We start from the raw sequence: 6947 nt of genomic DNA, 5'->3' as shown, positions 1-6947 counted from the left end.
AAAACATGTTTAGCTGACAAACATGTTAACAGTTATTTGGAATGATGCTCAGATTTTCTTAAATTTAAAATCAGATTGTGAATCAGCACCTTCTTGATGAAATACAAAACTCTTTAAACATGCATCAGGAATTATCTCTGGGTTTAGTGGATTAACTGCTCATCATTGGAAACATTGAATGTATACCTAAATGAATTCTTACTTAAATATAAGTAAATATAAACTAATGCTGAGTTAAGACATGTAACTTACTGAACTTACTTAACTACAACATGAACTCAAATTAATTTATTGTAAATGACTGCATTTACTAACAATGAAAAACATGTCATGTTGTAGTTAATGATGACTCTTCAATATATGATATGCTGTAACTCAGCATTAGTTCATGTTAAAGTAAAAATGCATGTATGTCTTTTTTCACTGTGATATATGGACCCTTATTATATTAAGTCCCCATCTCTTTTGTTTAAATTGATTGATTGAAGACAAACATTATAATATGTGGTCTGACTTTGTGCAAGCATGCATTATCAAATGCTAAAAGTTACCTCCTCAGATAGACTAGAACATTCATTGGTGCCCGAACATTTTCCTTACAAGGGCCAAACCTGACAGAGGGCTGTGGGCCAAAAGTAAATGTTGTTGTGTTATATTAAAATTAAAGTTGCCCTGATAACCCCTAATTTATAATTTTCTAATATTTTAAAAATAAATAAGCAAACATTACTCTGTTTATGCATAACTAATGCAGTTTTATTTTCCAAGGCTTTTTGTAGAAAAAAGAAATCGTTTTGCCAATCAATTTTAAATATCCTTTTCTCTGTGTGCCACTGCCGCAACCTCTTCATTTTTAGCCTATAGTACCCGAGTTCATTAGGTTTCGTGATGCATTTTATACTCCTTCAAGTATGCATGAAACATAAAAAAATTAAAGGTCTTTTGTGGGCCAACTTTGGGCACCTCTGGACTAGAAGTACAGTAGCTGACAGGTATCTGCAGATATGTTTACCCGAGTTTGTCAGTCTGTTTCACCCAACATGTTTTGCATCCACATGTGAAAGACTGTCTTTTAGATTATGGACCTGTCTATTGATATTTTTGTTTCTATTTTAAAAGATTTAATGAAATGTTGGGGTAGAATTATAATAACAATAGAAACAATGAACTTCAAATCATGAGACATCAGCAAAAATAAGCAGCTTTACATTTCACTGACTAACTTATCAACATCCTAGCTAGCAAAAATGAGTTACATGATGTCATTTGAACGGCTTCTTTTAAACGATGTATGCAGCATTGAGACATACGTGCACAATATTCTGACCTAGGGCAGTTGGAGACATGTTTTCAAAGTGTTGTAAATATATATTCTGAAATAACATTTGTTGCATTTCTCTTGAGTCAGAGACATAATTTTCACACATTAAAATGGTAATTGTGTCCATTGAATTTTAGTTATTTTGAATGATGCTTAGTTTCTTAAATAGACTAATTAAATTATATTAATAATAAATATATTTAGAAAACACAGTTTTTATGTACCACAATACTGTATGTGCTATCTTAAAGAGACATGGTTAACCCCCCACCCCACCTCACTCAGCTCTGAAAACAAAGAAGACACCTCTACCTGTGGGTCATTAACATATAAAAAGCCGTTCACACCTCACACCCACCGCTCCTCACAACCAGCTGTAAGGATTCCTGGAAACTTCCACCAGTTCCTTTAAACATCCACAAACGTAAGGTTTCTGGACGTTTCACAAGTTTACTTTGGTGTATTACCTTTCCAAGCACTCTGCCTCAAAAATCTGGCAAACCTAAAGTTTAGCAGGGATTTCCCATTCCGTATTTGTCCGTATACAGCTCTTTTCATGCAGTGTATTTAGATGACGGACTTTGTAAACTGAAAAACTAAGCGGAGGAAGAAGATCCCCAGTTTAAGATTAATGTTAAATAATTGTGTGGTTTTTCACTTTTTTTTACTATTAAAACCTTTAAAACCCGTTTTCTTTTAGTCATGGAAGTAAAAAGCAGGCTTTTACTTGCTTTAAATGTATGGCTATCCAATATCATCAAAACATAATTTACAAGTATGTAAGAAAAGGTTTGTACTCAGGAGATAAAGAATTTACAAACGGCTCTCCGCAAGGTTCAGCACTTGGACAGCGTTTTGAGTTTTTTTTAAGCATTACTTTAAAATGTTTCTCATCTCACCATATCCACAGGTACAGAGTCATCATATACAATAATTCTGTGAGGTAGCATTTAAAAAAAAAACATTTAAAAACAGACGCATTTGTTTAAAGCAAAGCATTTATTTACTTACCAGGCTGCTCTTGTGCCTTCTAACGTCTCATAATCGGTCCTCATTTATGTCTAAGAAACTCAATAATAATATTTTACATTCAATCCTTTAATCTTTCATATTTAAAAGCGTTTTTGTGCTGCTGCGCATCCATGTGTGTGATAAGCAAACCCGCGTTGTCCTCCCGTTTATAGGCGCATATTACTAATGCGCTCTTTAAATAACATAAAACACATTGCGCCATTGACTTTAGACTTTAGAGCAGGTTTTTGTTGGTCAATGGCGTAATCTATTTTAGTTGCCTAAAAATAGCAACGCGCCAACAATGCGCCTGAACACACCTCATTTTCAGGCCAGAACGTCTATGGGCGCAAAAGGGGGCGCAAATGCATTTACTATTTAAACAACGCGGCGCTAAACGTGAAAATTAGGGTGGAAACTAGCGAAAGACACTTGCGTCGCGCATTGCGCTGCATTGCGCCGGGTGTAAGATAGAGCCCAATGTGTTAAAAGCATAACTCAAAAAGTGTTAAAAATGAACACATCCTTTCTTAGAGTGTAGATAATATGTTATATATGTGTAAGTGATATGAGTGTAAGGGAAACATGTAATCCTAACAATTACAGAAACAAAATGTGCCAGTGAAGTTAAACAGAATTGTATGTGTTTTAAATCTCAGGGATTAACTTTAAACTTGCAATTGAGGGGGTTTAAATAAAAAATGCTACAATTAAATGTGTGGCTAAATTATCAGAAACAGACCGTAATGAGCATGGTGGCACGATTCAAAGATGCGTTTATTATAATGTGTCAACAGAGTGAGTTTGGTGGCTCAGTAACATCTTTTGTTGGCTTTGAAGAACCAAGTCTGGGATACCCTCCTTATCCTACCGTACATACAAAGACATCTTTTTTATATACACAGGATAGAGAACGATAGCTCAGAAAGATTATTCAGAGAGGTGACCGATCCTTTTATACTGGGCTTCTACGCAGTCATGCGCGATACAAAAATTAAATTTCCTTTGCCTGCATAAACTGTTTATTTCCTTTTTAAATGACAACATCAACATTATTACTTTTTAATTACACCGGCAAATTCATCATGGCAGACAAAATAAATCACAGATGAAGGTTTTAATACCGGGTAAAGTTTTAATCATTTATTTTGTTAATCAGTGTAAAAATTTAAGTGGTGCAACACAACTCAAATAAAAATTAAGCTGGGATCAACAAACCCTAGATAAGCTCTAAACACTGTTTAATTTAATCCTTGTTGGTGCAGCCCAACCTTAAAGTGAGAAAAATTAGGTATTAATGTATACATTTTTTAAGCTGTTATCAGTTGAAGTAAGTTTTTTTTTAAAAGTAGAACAGTGAGCTTTTCACTTTTAATAGTTGACATAACAACTAATAACAAAAATATGTGTTGCTGACAGAAATGCTGCATGTTTTTTTTGTAGGTGAGCACTCCTAAAACACCATTAGTGTTTTGGTGCAAATAATACAGTATGGGTATATGAATAAAGCTTAACAAATCATTATAGAATATGTAAAACATCTAACATAATATTTTGAGATTTTGAGGCATATGGCAAATGAGCATCAATACAGAATGCATTTTTTTTCAATCTTTCATTAACACAACCAAATTATTTACTTTTGTTTTAATTTAGTGACTTTTGATTTTCTAGTTGAATTCTGTTCCTTTCTTCTCGTTCCTTAAATCGGTTATTCTCATCTATTTTTCTCTTTTCTTCTTGTTTCATTTTCTCAAAATCTCTTTCTTTTTGTAAGTTATAAAATTGTTCCCGGAGTGCTGCTGTCTGAGCTTGAGCTGTGTTGCGTTCCTCCTCTGCTCGACGGCGTTGGTCTGCTTCATGTGCTCCATTATTGCTGCCCATTATTTATCTCTGTGATTCAAGTAGATTTCTGATTTCTTGATGTCATAAAAGAGACGGAAAAAGAAAACGTTTGTCTATTAGTATACACAAAGTAGTCCTATTTGTTTATTGTTTTTCATTTGTGTTTTAAGTTACACACAAGTTAAACTAATTCAATTTGAAGCATGAAAGTATCATTTGTAGCCTAAACATTATGAGCTGCAACATCTGTCACAATCATTTATTACAAGCGGTGTTTGTTGAATAATCTGTTTAAAACCTACAATCATATAAGTGAATAGAGGTGAGAGTGGGAGTATTCAATCTTCATCAGATGATTATTGTTCAGGATATTACTGGTTGTATGCTCAGAATCCTGGTGAAGAAATAGACACGTGTGTTTGTTAACTTGAGCAATAGTTTTTGGTTCCTAAGACACATTTTAGTTTATATTAATAATTTTCATTAAAGACAATGTCATATATTATACAATGATACAAATGTGTTATATTTTCACATATGTTTACTTTTAATAGAGTATAATCTATTATATATACTTTATATGTAATCATTTCCCCATTTTCTGTGGTTTCATTTCATGTAATGCGGCTTTAAAACAATGCACCATTGTTAAATAGCGTTATTTAAAAAATTTGACTAACTTGACATATATATATATTCGTTTTTTTTCTTGTTTTAATGTACAATTACCACTGGTTTGTTGTGTAACATCATTTTTGCTATTGAGTTACTAATAAACAGAATTACTGTAGTTTTACTGTAGTCAAGTCCAGCGGTTTTACAATCAGAAATATTTTAGAGTAGTTTCTAAAAGTGAAAAAAGTAACTTTAAGCACATACCCAGTTCTCACTGACTCTTAAGTAGTTTTCGAGTGTCTTTGGTCCATCAGAAAACTCAAATTGAACAACCAGACTACTCAAGCTCAATACTTTTATAGAGTTGAGCAGGCTTGCAGTGCTGTGATTTGACAGATGAGAAGTCTGTTACAGACCGGCCAATAAGATTGCAATGTCAAGACAAGGAATTGTAATTTTAACTATAGGGGAAATTTGGATATGAAAGTGAAACTTCCCATAATAAAGTTTCTCACAAAACCTTTAATTTAAAACTGTTGTTGTTTCAGATACCTACATTAAGATGTGTCAGTTTATGCCTTTTTCTAAAAGACAAATATTTAGATCTAAGTATTAATACTATGCTACAAACTATATACTGCGATAAAATAAGGTGGATTTATTTGCATAATATTAGCTGACCGCTGACTATAAATTAACTGTGCACTTTCACATAACTTTTCCCACAACAGCCATATTGAATAAAAATGCATCAATATTTTACTAAGTCTCAAAGTCCTCTTTAATGATTTTATGACTTGTGTGTTGTATCTCAAAACACATCATAGTATAGCTGTACTAGACAGCTTTACATGAAAGATAGACAAAAGAAACCTTAAGAAGTGAAATTATTTAATGTAAGAATTGTAATTAATAGAATAGAATAATTACATAAACTGTGAAAAAAGAAAGAGCTGTGCTGGACACCACATACGTCAATGTTTTCAAGCGTCTGTGAGTGAGCATTTCAGACTCTCTTATGGTAAACATTGACTGTCATGAGGTTGTGTTCAGGTTAATTTGTATTTATATGCATGTGTTAACAGTTATGTTTCTCAGGCAGTGTATGTTTTAACAACATGCTGTAAAATCTGAATCGTCCCCAGTCACTTCTCACACACCTCTGAATCATCCGAATTCTCAAACAAACATGTGTTACTTATGTGGATTCACAGAGGTCTCCAAACACACACAAATACACACACACACATATGAAGGCAAAAGCATAAACATGCAAAGTATTAAATAAATTGTGGGGTGTGTGTGATCTGATAAAGAGTTTGGATTAGATCCTCCTGCTATTATTACTTTTGCAAAATAAGGGTTTAATGATTATTTGAGCTTTTTGTCAATCATTTCCATGAGACCACAGTCCCTTCTCCATTCCAAATCTTCATTTATTAAATTATTAATTTATTGGGTAACAACAACCCAGAATTTTTAAATATAAATATGTTTAATCTACTACAAGAACCTGTTAGACAACATGGACGTTAAATCTTAACAATCCTGTTACATTTTACAATCTCTACAGCACGGCTGCTGGATTCAAAATGTTCAGATTTAAAAGATAATGAAATATTATAAACGTTAGAGGAGATAAATTTGGATGGTGTAAGGACAGAGAAAATCAATCACACACACACACACACACACTGAAGAGCAGTTTATCAGGCCATGGGACTGAAACCTGTTGGTGGAAAATACCACGTCACAGATACCAATATTTAGGCTAATCGTGTATGTGACTTACTTAAAATATACTTAGCGGCTGCTTACATAGAGTGCGTTTTTAATGTTTAAACCCATGAGGCTGCCTTTATTTGCTTGAATACAGAAAAGAGCAGTGCATTGCAGGTTTTTTATATTGCTAGGCAACCACTGAGGCAGCTGTCCTGTCAATCAAACATTAAAGGGTGAGCGCTCTTGAAACTTTGCTCTTACCTTGATCAAGGGTGAGAGGTGGCCAGACACGCAGGAGACAGTCCCTGTGTCCAAATCTGCATACTATCCATCCTAAATGGTGTTAGAAATTATTAGTATGTCCCAAATCATAGTATGTTAAAATAATTATACATAAAGTTCCTGGATGATCTACTCGTGACCAACCCTGTTC

General features: G+C 33.6%; 1 long non-coding RNA gene across 1 annotated transcript; it reads right to left on the bottom strand.

The window, feature by feature from the left end:
* Positions 1-3475: 3475 nt before the first annotated feature.
* Positions 3476-5111, bottom strand: LOC135744334 (uncharacterized). The gene is made up of 3 exons (XR_010530726.2): positions 5057-5111; positions 4480-4571; positions 3476-4251 (listed from the first exon to the last, which is right to left on the bottom strand). It is a non-coding gene; the product is annotated as an uncharacterized lncRNA (long non-coding RNA).
* Between the last annotated feature and the right edge of the window lie 1836 nt (positions 5112-6947).

This window comes from Paramisgurnus dabryanus, chromosome 6 (assembly GCF_030506205.2).
Source record: "Paramisgurnus dabryanus chromosome 6, PD_genome_1.1, whole genome shotgun sequence".
Classification (NCBI taxonomy): domain Eukaryota; kingdom Metazoa; phylum Chordata; class Actinopteri; order Cypriniformes; family Cobitidae; genus Paramisgurnus; species Paramisgurnus dabryanus.
This window is presented reverse-complemented; position numbering and strand designations above follow the sequence as displayed.